This window comes from Eupeodes corollae, chromosome 1 (assembly GCF_945859685.1).
Source record: "Eupeodes corollae chromosome 1, idEupCoro1.1, whole genome shotgun sequence".
NCBI classification, from domain to species: Eukaryota; Metazoa; Arthropoda; class Insecta; order Diptera; family Syrphidae; genus Eupeodes; species Eupeodes corollae.
Genome location: NC_079147.1, coordinates 240,759,618 through 240,780,255, shown reverse-complemented (window position 1 = coordinate 240,780,255; position 20,638 = coordinate 240,759,618). Strand labels below are relative to the sequence as shown.

The following is a 20,638-nucleotide window of genomic DNA, read 5'->3' as shown; positions in this document are numbered from 1 at the left end:
TTTGTTTTTCTTATTTTTTATCAAAATAACAACAAAAACATTTCTTATGTAGAGACTCTTGCATGATTGTAGGTTAGATAGAGTATAGGAGGTAATTATTTCGTTATTTATGGTAAAATAGTTGTAAATGCAAATTAATTAAAATTTTAATTGAAAAACAAAATTTTTTAATACATTATTTGCATTTATAATATACTACTTTAAAGTGGACCGTAAAATAAGTCAAGGTCCAGTGGTAACAAAAAAGATGTTTTAACAAAACACAAGCAAACAAGCAAACACCCTATAATTATATTACGTATTATATGCAATTAATTTGGGATTGTTCTATATTCAAAATTTGTTTTTTCTCTGATATACGAGTATATAAAATATAAAAAAATATATAGAATAGAGAACAGTTAAGGACATTTTATAGCTTTTAATTACACAAAGCATAGTGATGATAGAGATTCTACTTTTTTGTTTTAGGAAACTGTGCCAAATGACAATGGCTGAAACACCATAACAGCTGAAAGCAAGTTGGAAGAGAATCTGAGTTATGAAATTGATATTGTTCTTGACATTAAAAACAATTTATTTGAGATTTCAGCAGAGGAGCGATACACATAGATATAACGGGTTATACAATTTGTGTTTTCTAAGGTATGAGGTTGAAATTGGACATCTGTCAAACTAAGTTGTTAAACCAGTTTTTTTTTCAGTTAAAAGTCTGATATTTACAAAAATCGCTTAATTATCACACAACGCATAAAAATTGTTAAAACCTCCTACAAAAATGGTGATTCTGCCATAGGCACATATCGTGCTCTAAGAGGATCAACTACGCAATCAACTATCAACTATGGTTCATCTACGCAAGCAATTGGCAAAATTATGAAGAAATTTGAAGAGACTGGATTATTAGAGTGGTTACAGATGTTGCAAGGCCTTTGCATCATCGTTTCGCTCGTACCGAAGACCCGAATGGGTAGATTCTTCGTCGTTCTCAGGAAAATGGACTGTTTTACATCCATATAAAATTCAGATCACAGTACAACTGAAGCCAGCTGACCTATTCACAACGTCATAGATACGCCGAATGAGTGCTTGAACAACAGGTGGTGGACGGTAAAATTCGAACAAAATTTTCTCTCGCGGTGGGTATGTAAACCACCCTTCTGAGAATACTTAAAGAATTGAAGAGAGGCCATTACATGCACAGAAAGAACCTGTTTGGTGCGCTCGTTGGTCAGGTGCGGAGGTGTGAATGGACCTTACGTTAAACGACGCGACTTACTTACTTTCTCACATAAAGTGGCGCTACAATCTTGTGTGAACCCAACAAACTTCTCTATCTAGCTCGGTCCCTAACTAGATTATTCAGTTTCGCGCTCCAAGTTGGGTGAGGTCACTTTCCACTTGTGCGCGCCACCTGATCCGCGGTCTTCCTCTCCTGCGCTGTCCTGTGGGTGTGGATTCGAAGACTTTCCGGGCCGGGGCATTGCTTTTCATGCGCTCTACGTGACCCAGCCATCTTAGTCGTTGGACTTTTACCCTTCTGGCTAAGTCTACGTCGCTGTACAGCCCGTACAGGTCTTCGTTCCATCTTCTCCTCCACTCCCCTTCGATGCATACGGGACCGTAGATCACACGGAGAACTTATATCTCGAAGCGACCCAAGGTGCTTTCATCCGCTTTTGTCATAGTCCATGCTTCTACACCGTAAAGCAGGACGGTGACTACCTCAAAGTTACGTCTGTCGATGGTGACGTTTTGACCAAGACGTCGGTGTTGTATATCCTTTCTTGACGACAGCATGTACTTTGTTTTGCCCTCATTAACAGTTAAACCCATTTTTGCGGCCTCTGTCTGAATACTCACAAAGCCCCATTGACATCACGCTGAGTTCTTCCAATTATGTTAATTATTAAAAAAAAATTGGATGACAGCACATCACCTTGTCTAAAACCTTTTTCGACATCCAAAGGATTTGTTAAGTTGTTTCCAACCTTTATGGAGCAGCGTGAATTCTCCATAGTCATCCTACATAAATGGACGTGTTTGGCAGGGATGCCAAAACTAGACATGGATCTATACAGTTCGTCCCTGTAGATGCTGTCATATGCGGCCTTGAAATCGATGAAAAGATGGTCGGTGTCGATTTGGTGTTCTTGGGTTTTTACCAGGATCTTCCGTAATGTGAATATTTGATCGACTGTGGACTTTCCTGGTCTAAAACCACACTGATAAGGACCTATCAGGTTTTTGACGATGGGCTTTAGACGTTCATTTTATAGGCGATGTTAAGTAGACTGATTCCTCTGTAGTTGGTGCAGTTTAGAGGGTCTCCTTTTTTCAGAATCGGTCAAACAATACTAAGGTGCCATTCATCGGGCAAGCTTTCTTCCGACCATATCTTACAGATAAGTTGGTGCATGCTCCTAACCAATTTATCCCCAGCTGCTTTAAAGAGCTCGGCATTCAAGCCATCCGCTCCAGCGGCTTTATTAGACTTCAGCTTAGATATGGCAATCTTTACTTCGTCTAAGTCGGGAGGACGGGATTGTTGGCTCTTGTCGTCTATGTTGAATGGATCATCCTGCCTGACATTGAAATTCAGTTCATCGTCGCCGTTATACAGTCTGCAGAAGTGGATATAGAATCCTCAGCATTGACTGCGGTTCCAATTTCGTCTTTGCAGCCTTCGGTTCTAGGTTTATGTACCTGTGAATTTCGTTTCATCTGTTCATAAAACTTTCGAATTTCATTCCTGCTTTTAAACCTCTCAACATCTTTGACCGCACGCTTCTCATGCCCTCTCTTTTTTTTCCTTCGGGGAAGTCGGCCTCTTCTGCTCATAGAGCTCAGGAGCAGCTCTCGACCTTTTATGCAGCGCCGCTTTGTGTGCCTGTTGTGTGGCGGCATTTGCCTGCCGACATTCCTCATCAAACCAGGGGTTCCTTGTTGGTGGCTGTTTGAATCCCAGCACATCAGCGGCCGCTTTTCTGATTGCATCTTGGCAATGTTGCCACTGGTTTTCGATACATTGTGTTGGCGGCAGAGAACTTCGAGAGAGGTTACTTGTAATTCGGTCAGAGAAGGATCTGGCGATCTCTTGCAATTGTAGCCGTTCGACACTGTACCTTCTCCCAGCACCTCCCTGTTTTGCCTTGGGTCTGGAAACCCGAAGTGCTACTTTGGCTACAACGAGGTTGTGGGGTCCGGGTCGATTTTAGCTTCTCGAAAAAATTGGACATCCATGATGCTGAAAGCGTGCCTGGCATCGATCGCAATACGGTCAATCTGGTTGTCGGTAGATTTATCTGGAGAACTCCAAGTTCCTTTGTGGATGTTGAGGTGTGGAAAACGCGTACTGGCTAACATGACGTTTCGCCCCGCAGCAATATCTATGATCCTGAATCCGTTGTCGGAAGTATTGTCGTGCAGACTGTTTTTCCTGATTTATCACCAAAGATGTCTTCCCTTCCTAGCTTTTCATTAAAATCGCCCAGGACCGAATTTACCCTTGATGCGGATGGTCATAAGGCGCTCGTTGATGCACCTATAGCTCAAGGCTTCTGGCCTTAGTCTGGCTCCAATGACAAAGCCACATCCAAATAAGCGCTGTTGGTTTTCGGGGTAGCAGTCACCATAGTAAATATCGAAGTTTTTCATCCTCTTTTGCCCGGCCCATCCCATCGTATTTCCCAGATGGCGGTGATGTCTGCTTTATAGCAGTCTAGGGCCTCCGCTAATTCTTCGGACGCACGTGGTCTCTTAAGGGACCTAACATTCCATGTGCATATCCGAAGTTCGTTGTTTGCGTAGGTTGTCAACAGTAAATCCGTCCGTATCCTATGATGATTTTACGTGGCCGGGAAGTCACCTCGACCGCACAACCCCCAACCTGGAGGGCCAGATCCTAAGTATAACTCCAAGGACGGGGAGCCGTAAAAACCGCTCCTTATAGGCCTGGGCTCCGAATAAGTCGTAGAAGCCCTAAAAGGTGTTCACTAAGTAGTTCAATCTTACTGGAACTGTAGACGCCATAAAATTGCTAATAAACAAAATTGTCGTATTTGGGGTTCTGAGAATCCTCAAGTAATTGAAGAGAGGCCATTGCATCACTGTTTGCCGGTGTTTTTTTTTGTCCGGAGGTGTGATTGAACCTTACTCCTTCGAAAATGACGATGGAACGACATTGACTTTTACTTTTGAAACCGCAAAAAGGATAACCCTGTACTTTTAAAATACGTTAAATGTTAACGTTAAGCTTACAATCTTTGCTTAGACCTATTTGATATTGTCATTTGTAGAGTTTACGAGTGTAGAGAATTATTTGAATTTAGTGAATAATTGACTAAGAGGATGTTAGCCTATAGTTCGATCTTCTAACAATTCTAAAATTGCGGTCTTTACCAAATCGGAAGAAACAGTTGATCTAACGTCGTGGGTAACATTGCCTGCAATACCGGTATTTTGTTTTGACGTTTAGATATCAGACATTGACAGCGTCGATATGCAAGTTCTGAAACGATAAGGTAGTTTTATAAATCGACAGTGTAGATAGTTCATCTGGTGAATTTCATAATTACATTTTTCAAGGAATACAAAAGGTCAGTGGATCGAATTGAATCACCAGGAGTAAAATTCTTAGAATTCTGTAACAGACAGGATAATCTTTTGTATTCATTTTAGAAAATCATCCAAACTAGAAATCTGAACTCAATTTTTCATCGAGGGCTTTAAGGAAAAATGATAAACCAGATATTCCTAAATTGTGGTTAGGTATTTTTCTTAGAAGATAAAAAATACCCTAAACAAGAGAGATTATTTTGGTATAAGTACGAGAATAACTTAAAAACCCCAAAACACAAAAATAGAAATAGTATTAATTCCCTTTTCAAAAATATATATACCCTAACCACGTTCCAGAGTTTGTTACAAAATAGTATTTATCTACTTCAGAAATTTAAATACAAATTCATTTTGTGCCCTGAACCGAAATTCCACTTGCATTAGATATAAACTGTGTAGGAAAGAACATCCTTTTCATATCTCTACAAAAAAGGACCTTTTTCTCGTACCCTCCACCCAACCTCTCTATCTCTTCCTATCTCTCTATCGAAGGAACAATAAAACATACTATGTGTGCACCTTTCTTTTATTGTTCAAATCTACACACCCCGACAAAAGTATCTAGGTCACTGCCGTTTAAACAAAAAGAAAAGAATAATAACAATTCAAAGAAGCAAGTGAAGTCGTAGGTACATATATGTAGTACTTAGGAGGGTTTTTGTTTTTTACAAAAATATTCTAAGCTTTATAGGGAGGAAAAAAGGACGACTATTACGTCGTCGTCGTCCTTAAACAACGAGTAAGGAACGGACGCGAACGGACGGACGGATCAGAAAGAACTACATCCGTCGACATTTAAAAATATGTTATATCAAAAAGGAAACTTCTGTCAGTCACATGAGAAACTAAATTGAAGCATCCGCACAGAAAAAGAGGGGCTGGGATAGGAATGTACCCTCCTAATAATGGTTGTATGAAGCTACTCGTATGTTCCTTCGTCCATAATACAACTTGGTCCGTTGTCCTGATGTGTTTTCTTCTCATTTTCATTTTCATTCTCATTTTTATTTTATTTGAATTTTTTGTTTGCATTTTATTCTCGTTTTCATTGTATTTCCATTGCCATTTAAATAAAATTATTTCAAAACATTGTCCATTCGACAGTCGACACCATATTATATTAAAAAGGAGTGTACGTCGTCCTTCCTCGTCGTATGTTCTCTCTCTCTCTCTGTCCATAAAAAGAAGGGAGGTTTTGAGCTTAGCAAACACAAATATAAAGGAACAAAAATCGATAAATGGATTTCTTCATTTTTTCCCGATTGCGCTGTAAGAGAATGTAATAGGCGCAGGGTGCTAGTGGCAGTCAGTTTTGTAATAGATTTTATTTTGACAATATTGAGGTGAATATAAGACGTCAACATTTTACAAAGAACATAGATCTTTGATGTCTACATAAGAACGAGATTTAGCTGACTGACTGATTGAGTAACTAAATGACTGACGGAGTAACTGAATTTGTAGTGTTTTTTTTTTATTTTGACTGACAATATTGAGGTGAATAAAAGACATCAACATTTGACTCTGTAAATCTTTTAAATCTACACAAAAAAGATATTAAGCTAATTGACTGACTGATTAACTGAATGACTGACTGAGTAACTGAATGACTGATGAAGTAACTGAATGACTGACGGGGTAACCTAATTTATAGTTGATTTTATTTTGACAATATTGAGGTGAATATAAGACGTCAACATTTTACAGAGTCTACAGATCTTTTAAATCTACACAAGAAAGAGATTAGGCTAATTGAATGACTGAGTAACTGAATGACTGACGGAGTAACTGATTTTGTAGTGGTTTTTATTTTGACAATATTGAGGTGAATATAAGACGTCAACATTTTACACAGCCCACAGATCTTTTAAATCTACACTAGAAAGAGATAAGGCTATTTCCGGACTAACTGAGAAACACATTGTTTCACTTACTGAGTAACCGATTGTCTTACTGACTGAATAACGAACAAAAATTTTGACTTTATAGTCAACTGTTTGATTGACTGACTTACCAATTGTGTAACTGACTAAGTGAAAGATCGCCTGTCTGAATGGATAAGTTGTTGAATAACTAATTGAAAGAGTAACTGAACGACTGACTGACTAAATAACTGACGGAGTATACTGAAGGAATAACTGAGTATTCGATTGCCTGAAAGACTAACTGAACAAGTCACTGATCAACTGACTGCTGACTAAATAAACAACTGACGGAGTTAATGATTTTTTGAATAACCGAAGGTCTAACTTAGTAACTGACTGACTAACTGACTAACAATTGCCTTACTTCCTGAGTTACTATTTGTCAGACTGCTGAGCAAGTGTTTGCCTAACTTGACTGAAACTTTGATTGCCTGAGTGATTGAGTAATCAATTATATTATTGGACTGACTGAGTTACTGATTGTCTTTTTGACTTAGCAGCTTATTGACCGACTGAGTAACTGAATGACTGACGAATTGACTGAATGACTGACGCGATTAATAAATGATTGATTTCTTTACTAACTGAGAAACACATTATCTCATTGACTGAGTGAGATAATGTGTCTTACTGACTGAGTAACCAAGTCATTTCGACTTTATAGCCGGATATATGATTGACTGACTAACCAATTGTGTAACTGACTAAGTGACAGATTGCCTGAAGGGCTAAGTTGTTGAATGACAAATTGACAGAGTAACTGAACGACAGACTGACTAAATAACTGAAGAAGTAAGAAAATTACTGACTGAGAAACTAAAGGACTAATTGAGTATTCGGTTGCCTGAATGTATAAGTAGTTGAATGACGAACTGACCGAGTAACTAAACAACTGACTGACTTACTAAATAACTGACGGAGTAAATAAATTGCTGACTGAATAACTTAAGGTCTAAGTGAGTAACTGACTGACTAACTGAGTATCCGATTGTCTGATTGACTTAGCAATCAATTGCTTACTTCCAGAATTGCCATTTGTCAGACTGCTGAGCAAGTGTTTGCTAATTTGACTGAGTCTTTGATTGCCTGAATGATTGAGTAACCGATTATATCATTTGACTGACTGAGTTAAGGACTGTCTTTTTGACTGAACAGACGATGGTTTAATTGACTGAGTAACTAATTGTAAAATAAAACCTTGCCTGACTAAACGAAAAACATTTTGTATATTGGATGAATGACTCAGTAACAGATTGCCTGACTGATCGAATAACTGACAGACTGACAGAGTAACTTATTGATTGACTGACTGAGTAACGAATTGCTTGAATGACTAGTTGAACTGACTAGTTAAACTATTAACTGACGAAGTAAATAAATTACTGATAGAGTAATTGAAGGAGTAACTGAGTAACTATTTGAGTATTCGGATTCCTCACTACAGATTGCCTGAAGGACTGAGTAGCCGATTCTCTAAATAATGGGTCAAAGCTTCCGTTGAATGTTCATTTATTTAAATGTAGAAGTTTGTATAAATAAATAAAAATAAATTGAGTGGCGCCGTTGAGAAGTAGGGCCTAGTGACTTACAACTCTCAACCATTCCTGTGTACGAGTAATATTGTCAGGAATAGAGGGGACCTACAGTTTATATGCCGAATCCGAACGGCTAATCTGAGAAAGCAAAGCACTTTTTCATGTCAAGAGTTACTCTTGGAGAATTTTTCAATTCCTCGCAAGAGGCAGTACCCGTGAAAAGACTTTAGATGGCATAGGCAGGGATCGAACCCAAGACCTCTGGCATAACAGTCCAACGCACTAACCATCATGCCACGGGTACTAGAAGTTCGTATATCGATTTAAAAATAAGGGAAATATCTTAGCAGGAGAGAGAATCTTGAAAGTAGTTCTTGGCAATCAAAATAATAATTAAGCTGGCTAAAGAATAATCTACTTTCGATTGACGGGCATTTTCAATCATCTGATTTCGGTTAGATTCTTCAAGTTTTTGGATGATTTCGTAGAACTTAGTTTTCATCTGACCAATATTGTTGAGATTGACCTGCACAACTTCTCCACAGGAAGCAGCAATGTTTTCCCATGTCCTTATCCAGCAGTCACTATTCCGAATTTCGTAGAGCATCATTATCTTACATAACCGAGTTTCTCGTACACCAAGCACTTTAATTAAATAATCAGCCTGTAACTTTAGACTTAAAGTAAAAATTTTTGGTAGGCCTGTTTCCAAATATTGAATAGTTTGCTGCAAGTCGAAGAATTCACGACTGCATTGAAAACATTATATTTTGTTGAAAGGTTTATGTTATCATTAGAGAAAATCTTCTTCCTAGTAACATTAATTTTAAGTTTTTGTGAAGATTTTGCTTTTTCTACAAGATGCTTTGGATTGGATTTATTAGAATTCCGAAATACTTGTATTTTTTCGATATTTATAAACGACTTCCATTAGGTATACAGATGTTCCTAACTTCACTCCGAATGGAACGCGAAAAGACCATTATTTTCGTTTTGTCTGTGTTGATGACTAGACCCCACTTGACACAATAGTCCGTAAGACTGTTTCGGATAACAACAGAAGGTCATCAGGAACGTAGAGTAATACATTTATTGCGACACCCGCAATTCGGACACCTCCTGGAATGTGCGTAGCTATATCATTAATAAAAAGAGCAAAAAGAAGAGCACTGAGTAGACACCCCTGCTTGACTCCAGTAAGTGATTTAAATGGTTTTGAATATTTTTTGCCATCCCAGACTGCAACTTCAGTATCTGTGTACAAACAACGGATTATAGGGATGAATTTTGCTGACAAAGATTAAAAGTTGGGATTCTCCAAATCAAATGTAGCTTTAAAATCGACGATAAATGGGTATACGTTTTGTTTCTGGCTTGAAATGCTTTTACTGTGGGCAACCGTTGAAAAGTTCTTTCTTAAACCTGCTTGGACCTCTGTAAGAATGCTGTTAATGAGAAAACCACAAAATATCTTCGCAATGACATTCATAAAGGATATGCCTCGGTAGTTTTCAACTGCATTAAGAACACCTTTCTTATGGATTGGAAAAATTATCGATTTTTTAAAAGAGCACGGCACATCAGCATTATCGAAAATCCCATCCCATCTTCACCTGAGGCTTTTCCGGCCTTAGCTCTTTGGAGAACGAGTTGTATTTCATTGGCTGATATAACTGAGTAAACTTTATCTAGAGATGAGTTAAAATTATCCTTTTCAATGCCTTGCTTTGCATGCCTACACCATATATTTACGGTCCGTAAAGGGGGCGAAACAATTAATTCATCTCAAGCGAAAAGAGCAGGGGTGTTTTACTATAAATTCATACTCGTATGAAAAATAATAGATGTTTTCAGAAATAAATTGAATCTAATCAATACAGTCTTTGTTATAATGGCAATCTTTCTACATTTGACCCTGACTGAAGGTCAACTTACACCAGAGCCTATATTCAATGTACTGCACTGCACAGCACATTGGCACATTCGTGGTAATGGAATTTTTCATTACTTCTATTGTTCTTGCAATATGCCTTCTCTGTCCACATCCAAGTCCACGTCAAGTTAAGTCTGCATTGTCCGTTGCAGGGTAAGGTAATGTAATTTTTCTAATGTCAACGTTGTCAACTGACGAACGCCTATTTACGACACGATGACGATGTCAGTCGCCTGGCGCTTTAATATTTATCGCACCGGTATGGCACCATCATCAACGCAATGCAAATAGATTAATGGTGTTTTTCGCATCAGAGCAATATGACATTAGCCCTGAACTATCCGAAGGCAAAAACGGTTCATAAAGGTTAAGAGTAATTTAAAGTAAAGGTACTTCATATACGATTATTCTATAAGAAAGAAAGAGACAAACACATCAAGCCAAGCTTCATAACAAAACTTGTTGTAAGTAGTTTTTGTTTTTTCTTTTTTAATGATGGCAGCAGACTTAATGTCAGCAAAAGTTATTAGACGTCAAGTCTTTTTGGCTAATTTTTATAACGCACACTGTCACTACAAAATGAAACTTCATAAGTACCTTCCTAATGGTAATTGACTTCTACGGAGTTGAGTTAGAAATGAAAAGGGCGTGACGACGCTGTGGGTTTGTTAGAAGAAACAAATTAGCTGTTGGGTAATTAAAAATTTTATTTTATTGCAAATTTACATCGCAAAATAAAACAAAAAATGGGAACGTGTGGAGTATGTAGGTACCTTTGGCCACGCAATCAATGGTACTTAATGTAATGAGGTAAAATATAAATTTAATGAAATTTACGACTTTCGGTGAAGTGAACAATGTCATTTACGAGTTCTTGACTTTTAACGTGAAGCTTTTATATACTTTTTTAGATGGAGTGATCAGGTATAAAAATAGAAGTACACCTTCAATAAAACACAAATCGTCATTCAATTTATGGATTAAAGTTGATAGCCCTGTTTTTTTATATATATTGCGCGCGCACTAAAGGGGTTATGAATACCCTTATAATGATTAAACAAAGTGGGAGCAATTAGACAAGGAGGATAGGATTATAAAGGAGAAACTGGAGACAATGTGGTTTTTAATGTCTGCACATTGTAATGAGTGGGAAATATTGAGACAGGTTAAGCAATCCACATTCATGTAGTGCGGCTAAAGAAAGAATCTCTGTACTTGACAGAACGTCCGAAATTGGGCTCAAGGGTAAACCGAGGGGCATTGCTAGCAGCCGGTTAAATTGTTTAAGGAGAGGAATGAAACTGGCTATTTCACTAGAGCATTGTTTATAAAAATAACGATACAAAAATGACAGCCATGAGACCTTTTGGCTATGTAAAAAATGTGCACATACCTAGGACTGATATTTGTTCAATATTTTTGAAGCAAGTTCCACACATGGATAGTGGCATATTAGGGAAGGGTTACGCTTTTGTGACAGTAGACAGCATTGAGTTTACGAAGCATTAAATTCTAAACGGTTGAAATGTCATACTTAGTTGTATATTTTCCAATCGAAAACGCGTTAAAATTATTTAAAACTTTCTACAAATGTTATCAAGTTCAAATTATTGGACAAAAAGACCGATTTTTTGAAAAAAAAATTTCTTCAGCGATGAGCCAAATTTCTCATCCAGTTTCTCATAAGGAGCTCCGAAAAACCAAAATTGATTAAAGAGGTTTTACGACGTTTCTGAACTATTTTGACAATGATTACTGCCTCACCTAACAATCTCCCTCATCTAGCTTGGTGGCGCTCTCCAAGTTGGGTGAGGTCACTTTCCACCAGTGTACAACATCTGATCTACGACTCTCGTCTAATGTGTTGTCCTGTGGAGGTTTGAAATCACTCTGAGTTCTTTCAATTATGTAAATGTCATCAGCATTTGTGAGTAATTGGACAGATTTTTGAAAGATAGTGCCTCTAGTGTTGACTTGTCAGCTCTGCACTATTCTTTAAAGACGGTGTTAAAGAAATGGGAAGAGTGCGTATCACATTGTCTAAAGGTTCTGTTTTGTTTCCAACTTTGATGGAGAAGCGCGAATTGAAATCGATGAAGAGATGGTGGTTTTCGATTTGATGTTCTTGAGTTTTTTTACCGGAACTTGAGATACGTTTGCTTTAAAATCGGAATTCCTGTTGAATTTATGAAATCCGTTTTCAATACATCTTTTTGGCCTTACGGAATAAAGATTCGTAAATTCGACTACATCCCAAAGAACGTATCGTCGATGGAGAAATAAAGAACCCAAATGTTTCTCCATTCAATCCTGATTGCCTGAAAATGTATTTTCATAATTCTAGTGGAGTTCGTACAAAAATCCCCGCGCTTTACCTTCCTACCAGTAATGTCGACTACGGTGTTATCATTGTTGTTGAATCTTGGCTTTGGAGTGGTATTTCTGATTCTAAAATTTTTAACATTAACTCTTATATGGTCTTCCGGAGGGATCGCTGTGTTACTGCTGGAGATCGTGGAGGTGGGCTGCTTGTTGCCGTTCGCTCAACCATGTTATGTGAACCAATTTCAATCACAGATATTGTTCCGTATAGTTTGTTTAACAATTCAATCCACCATAAGGAATTATAAATTGAAATAAAATTATAAAGATATTTAAAATTTAACTGTAACAATCCAAAATCATTTAACTTCTTAAAATCAAACTGCATTGAACTCGATAATTATCTTGGAACCGTAGACTGGAATACTGAAGTTTTAAACCTAAACTTGAAGAATATGGTTAACCGTTTCACGGGTGTTTTAAATACAGCTTAACTTATTTGTACCTTTAAGGACTGAAAAGAATATCTCAAAACCTCCGTGTTATAACAAAAGGCTGGCTCATTTAAAAACTTTAAAAAATAAATCAGATGACAAACATTCAATTTGTAAACTTCGTAAAGAATTCATGGTTCTCAGCAAATTCCTGCACAGGAATTATATTTCGAATATTGAGCTAAATTTGAAAAGTGATTCGAAACAATTCTGGAGTTTTAATAATTTCAGATTTTACCCCTAAAGTAGATATTGGCTCAATACACTTAGAATTATCTGAAGTATTAAATAGTCTTCAGAATCTTAAGCTCAATCACATTCTTGGTGTCGATGGCATTCCTGCTCTTGTCTTAAAAAAATGGTCTACTTCTGTATGCTTTCTATCGTCCCAAATATTTTTGGAAGAATGGAAATCTTCTTTTCTAATCCCAATTTATAAAATAATGTTTCAAATAATGTTGAAAATTACAGAGGCATTTGTAAGATGTCCACAAATCCTAAATTGCTAGAAAGTTTAGTAAAGATCAAACTGAATAGATCAACCGGGAAGATGAACTGTCACTAATCTCTCATGTTTTTGGTCTTTCGTTATTAATTGTAAAGAAAGTCAAAGGCAAGAATACGCTATCTACGTGGATTTTAGGAAGGCATTTTGTATGCCACAACATAGTGCTTCGTAAGATTTATAGCTTTGGGATTCACTCTAAGATCCTTTAGTGGATCTCATTTTTTTAACTGATAGGGTTCAATCAAAAAGAAAAACTTGATAATCAAACCTAGAGATCTATTAAATGTACCTCAGGAGTTCCACAGGGCAGTCATCTTGGCCCACTTTTATTTATAATCTTTATCGATGATATTTTCAAAAACATAAAATTCAGCCAATGTCTCATAATGCTGATGATCTTAAATTATTTTTAAAAGTGAATCTGTTGAGCCTGTAGCTGGTAGCTGCCGTAATGTGAATATTTGATTGACTATGGACTTTCCTGGTCTAAAATCACACTGATAAGGAACTATCAGGTTATCGACGATTGGCTTAAGGTATTCATGTATTACGGCAGAGAATATTTTGTATGCTGTTAAGGAGACTGATTCATTTATAGTTGGTGCAGTTAAGAGGGTCTGCATTCAAGCCATCTTCCCCAGCGGCTTTGTTAAGACTTCAGCATAGATATGGCAATCTACACTTCGGCTAAGTCGATAAAACGGGCTTGTTTTGCTTTCGCCGCTGAAGTAGTCCTAACATATTTAAACATTTACTGCTGCGTTTCTACTATGATGTTTCCACTTTCGTCTTTGAAGAATTTGGCACAAGGGTTTTGAATTTCGTTTCAGCTTCTAAACTTCTGAAAATCTTCAACACGTTTCTTATGCTCTATCTTTTTTTGCCTTTGCGAAGTCGGTATTCGTTTCTCTTCTTCTTCTCAAAGGGCTCGGGAGTAGCTCTCGTCCTTCTATGCAGCGCTAGTAATCGTGCTTGTTGTACTTTGTTTTAGTATAGAGACAGTTGTCTTTTTTTTAACCTTCAAGCTCAGAGTTGTTACAAAGTTTTTATATAATTTAGCACTTCAGTCCCCAAGACTTAAAAGTATTCTAAAATGCGAATAAGAGGCTCTGATAAGCTAACTCTATATCCTCAAAGCTTGTTTGAATACTCAATACAAGACCTGTCACTGGAAGTGTGATAAATTTCAGACCATTGTCACATCTGTTACAGTGACATCAGCTGTTTGAAAATTAGTTAAGTGACAGTTCTAAGTACTAACGAAAGCGGCCAATATCCGAACACCATATATTCTAACAAGAACATTTTCCAAAGTGCGAAATTTGAAAATTAAAAAAAAAAAAAACGGTAGAGTTTACTTAAAGAACCGTTCATAGAGGAACTTGAATTATCGGTTGGCTACAAGAAAGCAGCACCCGTCGCAAATAATGGTTTGGGCCGCTTTGTCTAGGGACGGGCGCTCTCCAATCGTTGACATTGAGGCTGGTTTCAAAGTAAATACGATATATTATAGGAAAACTATTCTTGAACTTGTGTGAAGAAGTGTGCAGACAAACCTTTCGATCGCAAACTTTGTACTTTTTAACAAAACCCTGCACCGTCTCACAAAGCGCAACGTGTCGAATTTCTCAAGTTCACCGAAAACGAATCTAATGGATTGTTTTCTCTGGACCGTTTTGAAAAAGCAAGGTTCGAACTTAAAAATACACTAATCTCAAGAGGCTGAAAAATAGATTATTGAGAAGGTTACACTTCGAGTACCAGGCCCTGTAAGAGCTAAATAAAGTTGGCATGTTCATATTTTTGGCAAAACTTCCAGTTTCAACGGAGCAAAAACCGTCTTGATGATTTTGATTTCGATTTATTGAATGAAACTTAAGACTAATATTACATTGATTCTTAGATTTATAGATTTACAATGCTTTAAGCAATTTGCAAAAGAAAAAAAAGCTAAACTGAAGTATTGAAAAAATTTACTTTAAATGTTTTACTTTTAAAATCATCGCTAATGGAATATACCAAAAAGTAATACTTGTTGTAAACTGAAATCAATTGGTTGAGGGGACTGTTTTTACCAGAGTTTGATCTGCTTGTCTTCTAATACTTGAACGGCTATAAATAAAGTTTAATTGTTCCAAAATTGATGGTGATAGGACCGACCCATTGACTAATTTTATAATAGAGCACAGCTGATTGTACTTTCTGTGTTTAGAAAGCGATGGAAGATTTATGAGCGTGAGGCTATAATTGTAGGGTGGAAGTTCGAGCCTATTTGGCCATGGGAAGAAACTGAGGCAGAAGCGCATGAATCTTCTTTGTACTCCTTCTATTCTGTTTATATGGGCTGAATATTCCAATATTGGTCTTACAAATGAAGTTTAGGAATATAGAAAACCGTTTTATAAATCCAAGTGTCTTATTTGCTTTTTTAATAATATAGTGATGTTTTGTAAAAGTTAATTTTGAGTCAATACCTAGGTCAGAGAAAGTAGAGAGTTTAGTCAAATAAGAAGAGTCTAATCGATGATTGTTTGCGCGTAAAACACATTGTTTTACATTTGTCCATGTTTAGTAAAAGGTTATTTATAAAATACCATTAGCGAAAACTATTTAGATCATCTTGTAGGAGTAAACAGTCTCAAGTGAGTCAATACGTTTGAAAATTTTAATGTCGTCATCGTAAATTAAAACAGATGAGTTTTTATAATAGAAGGTAAGTCGTTAACGTAAAAATAAACAGTAAAGGTCCTAAGTGGCTACCTTGTGGTACGCCAGAGTTGGTATACAAATATGATGACCGCTCATGCCTAAAAACTACGCTGTATGATCTATTAAATAAGTACGACCAAACCCAACTAACAAATTTATCTTTAAAGCCTTTGGATTTAAGTTTGGAAAGTAATGTTTTATGGCACCATTTATTAAAGGCCTTACGGAAGTAAGTGAAGACCCAGTCAACTTGTTTCCGTTTTTTCAAATAAATCTAAAGAAAAAGAACTGAAATTGAAGAGGTTGGTAACTGTTGACTAATTTTGAACAAGAGTATATTGACTTTCACAAATTATAAACTTACTTTAAACAAATAATGGACTCAAATAACTTAGGGATGACGGAAAGTTTTGCAATGGGACGATAATTTTGTATTTAATTTTGTCTACCCTTTTTATGTATCGGTGTTATGTGCGAAGTCTTCCAAATTTCGGAAAAATTGAAGATTTGAGCGATTCATTAAAGAGAATATGAAGAGGGTTGGATAAATAGAATGCGCATTTTTTCAAAATATAAGAAGGTACACCATCTGGACCAGGGCTATAACAAACGTCAAGTTCTGAAGCTTAACGAACGATTTCATCTTCAGAGATCCAATGACTAATTGAATTCAAATGAGGGAAATTTCGTGAGAGGGCCAATAACTCAGGCGGTTGACAGAAGTTTGCTACTTCGAAAGCATCTTTGAAAAAATTTGCAAACATATTTAAAATTTTTTTCAGAGTCATGGCTAAGCTCGTTGTTGAAAGACATGCAGTTTGTATACCCTTCAGTATTTCTCTTACTACAGCTTTTGTTTTATTATATTTAATCTAGGCCTTGTTTCTTTTATTTTTTAAGTTTTTTAGGCAAGAGTCAAACCAAGGAGGAGATTTAGAAATATGGCGCGGTTTTCTCAATGTTGTAGTCTCATAAAAAAAAGTTAAAGAGAACACAGTAGAGTTTAGAGCACATAGCATTAATGTCACAGTTCCTCAACAAATGCTTCCACTTAACATTACATAACAGGTTGAAAAGTTCATAAAGTCTGCATTTTTTAAAGTTAAATTCAAGATTTTCTTTGGAGCAATTAGGAACATTACATACATTTAAATTAAAAAATAGGTCTAATGCTGGGTGATGTCGGTCTTCTTCAACTTCTAGGGTATTGGCTGAATTTACAGCTTTATCAGCATTGAGTGTGTCCTAGAAGAACATAAGGTCCAATATTTTGTTGAAGTTGTTGGCAATCGCATTAAATTGGGCTTTGTCAACATGAAAGAAAAGTCCTTGAATTGTCAAGAATTCGTTGGTAGAGGACTGTTTAGTCCAGATCAAGTTTGGAAGATTGAAATCTCCTAAGACTAGTAACTCGTCTTGTGGCCCTTTTGGTCGTTTATTTTGTCTAAGTAATTAATTAAGTTTTCATAAACATTGTTATTAGAGCTGTCAATTTTGACACTACGATATTTTGACAAAAATTTGCTTATCGATAACGAAAACCGATAACAATTGACTCTTAAAATGAGCTTTAAGTTAGAGGATATTTAAATAATACCAAATTGTTGAAATCACAAGTTTTTGAGACTCTTTTCACCATCTTCCTATAAAAGGGTCGATAGCTTTTATGAACAAATCTTCCTTCCCGAAGATAAAATCACTGCCATTCATTTATCCTGCCATGAAGATGAACATTTTTTTATAGCATTTCTTCAAATGTGTCTCTGTTCCACTTCTATTATAAACATCTATCCGTGACATAATCTGAACTAAAAAGATGTTAGAAGCGTTGTTGATATAAAAGACACAACGGAACGAAACTTAAACAAAAACAAACTGTCAAATTGCCAACAAATGCGATAGACAAACTTTTTTAAGGCTCATCACAGGTTCACCACATGCGATGTTCATTACAAAAGTTATTCCTTCCATTCGTTCCTCTTTCACTAATCACTCTTTATCCTAGATTTTATTATTGTGCAGATAGAAGGTAGAAGGGGGTTGGGAAGGGGGGTATTTGTGAAGTTCCATATTCTCATCGCCCTAATTTATTTTCAAATAAATAAAACAAGTAAGCTGAACATTTTCTGGAAAATCATGTGTGCAATGTACCTACATACGTACGAGGATGTCATATACCTATGGGGAAAAAAAAGCTCAACGCTGTTGTTGTTAGGCTTCTCTTGATGGTTGAGGCCGAAGCAGAAGAGACTGAAGCCAAAGCCAAAGCCGGAGACGCTAAACTAGGCCAAACTATATGATCAAGAAATAAGAACTTCTCAAGTAAACAAAACTCATCAGAAGAATCTCATTAAATTCAACACACAACAGCAGTAGAGCGGCAACGTATAAACGAATGAACATGACTCCCGACGACGACGATGACGATGACACAACAACGTCGAAGTAGAAGTAAAAGAAGAAGAAGATTTGATGCGACCGAATCGACGACGCTCTGCTGCGATAATGGTTTTAGTTTTTACCAAGAGTAGAATTCAGTCGCAACCATTCCATCTTCATTACTACCGGGAATTCGTCCTTCTCTTATAGAGCCCTTCCAAAACCAACTTACACCTCCCCTCTTCTCATCTCTCCTATATCTGTGTGGTATCATCACAATCCTTCAACTTTCGTCCTTGAGTGAACGCGACACAAAGGACTTCTGTTTCCTTTTTTTATTCTAGATCAAAGATACATCAACGCTCGACGCAGCAGTAGGGGTTGAGTGTATGGATAGTCAGCTCCTCCAGGATGTGTGATGGGATGCTCCTTAAAAAACGAATGAAAAAAGAAAATCTCATGTTGCCAACTTATTGCGGGAGATGCGGTAAGTCTAAGTCCCAATAGACACAACCAACTAAAAGGGATTGAGATAAGAAAACATTGCAGCACGCCGCCCCGCACCGCTATACAGTGTATAAATCCAGGATACCATTATCATGTGGGCGGGGTAAAGACTCTTTAAAGATAATGACAGCTATGCTGAATACTGATGATGACAAGGCACGACGACGTCTTCGCCGTTGTCGTTGTCGTCGTCTTTGAACCGCTCATATAAAGTATACGAAGCTAAGGCGAAGTCAGCGGCAACGACGACGACGACGGGACGGATGAAGAAAACTCACGCGGTTATGAATTTTGCTGGATTATGCTTGAGAAAATGTGTCCATATGAATACAAAAAAAAAGGAAAAAATATCTCCACGACTAAGTGAGTGAAGGAAAGGATGTTCTTTACATTTATATTGACAGGATGTTTGGAGATTTCCCATCGGTGGCAATGGGATTTCAGGATTATTTTAAAAACAAAGTTTATTTGTTTAAATTGATCACACAAAAATTTTGTTTGTTGTACTTACCAAGAATACGGATTTATTTTTGGTTTATCAATGGAGATGTGGAGAGTTTTTTGGAAGAATATCTGAAAAGAAAAAATTGAGAAAATTAATTAGTAAATTGCTCTAAATTCAACACATTTTATTAAAAAAAAAGATATAAAATCTGTTTACGTGTTTTCTTTGTCGAGCTCTGATAAGAAGACAAAGAACTTCTAAGTCTTCTTTGTAGAGCTTCCATATATTATGTAATTGGTTTTAAGGGGTTATGAACACCCTTATAATGATTAGTATTAGCTTCATCGATGAGTGGAAGAAGTAAAAGTAAAAGTCATAATGGAACGCATCAGAGAACACCTTGAGGCCACACTCGATGCCGAACAAGCAGTATTCCACGCTACATTCTCCTGTATTTAAAATATCAACACACTGCGGATCATTATTGAACAATACCACTACACCTGCTCTTCATCGACTTCGGGAAGGCCTTTGATAGCGTTAACAAGGAGTAATCTGGTTAGCTTTGCGGAGTAGAGGCTTCCCAGAAAAACTAATTGATATTATTAAAGCAACATGTGATGAATCCAAGTGTCACGTTGTGCACGATGATAGGTTGTTATATCGTTTTGAAATCCGTATCGGAGTCAGACAGGGCTGTATTCTGTCGCCAATATTGTTTTTTTTTTTTGTGATAAACGATGAACTGCGTGCAGCTTTGTCAGGTTACGGAGGGATCGAATGGACTTTGACATCCTATTTAAAGCACTTAGATTACGCAGACGATATTTGCTTACTCTCTCATAGGATCATGAATCTCCATCAAATGACAACAAGTGTGAAGAGAGAAGCAGAAGTTGTGGTCCTGAAAATTAATTCGAAACCCGACCTTCCTCTTAAATAAATATTTCCTCGCAACCGATGGAAAAAGTGGAAAGCTTCCAATACCGTGGAAGTATCGTCTTCATCGAAGGCGAAATCGAACAAGACATCATCTGCCGCATAGGAACCTATAAACTCTATAATACGAAGGCGTTAGTGGCAATGGATTGGACATACGCTTCGAAAAGGTAATGACTGTATTGCAGTGGAATCCGGAAGAATAGCTGGAGACCGAGAAGCACCTGGCGCAGGACAGTCGAGTCGAAATCAGCGTCACTAAGCAAAAGTTGGAGGAAGCTGATACACATCTCCGGAAACCGTACATGATGGCACTTAGGCG

At 37.0% G+C, this 20,638-nt stretch overlaps 1 protein-coding gene across 1 annotated transcript in view; it reads right to left on the bottom strand.

Moving 5' to 3' along the window:
* Positions 1 to 20,638, bottom strand: part of LOC129953636 (protein enabled) — a 184,789-nt gene that overhangs the window by 85,840 nt on the left and 78,311 nt on the right. Inside the window, exon 2 of the mRNA XM_056066880.1 lies at positions 19,444 to 19,505. The gene's annotated coding sequence lies outside the window, so the exon portion shown is untranslated. The remainder of the gene's footprint in view (positions 1 to 19,443; positions 19,506 to 20,638) is intronic.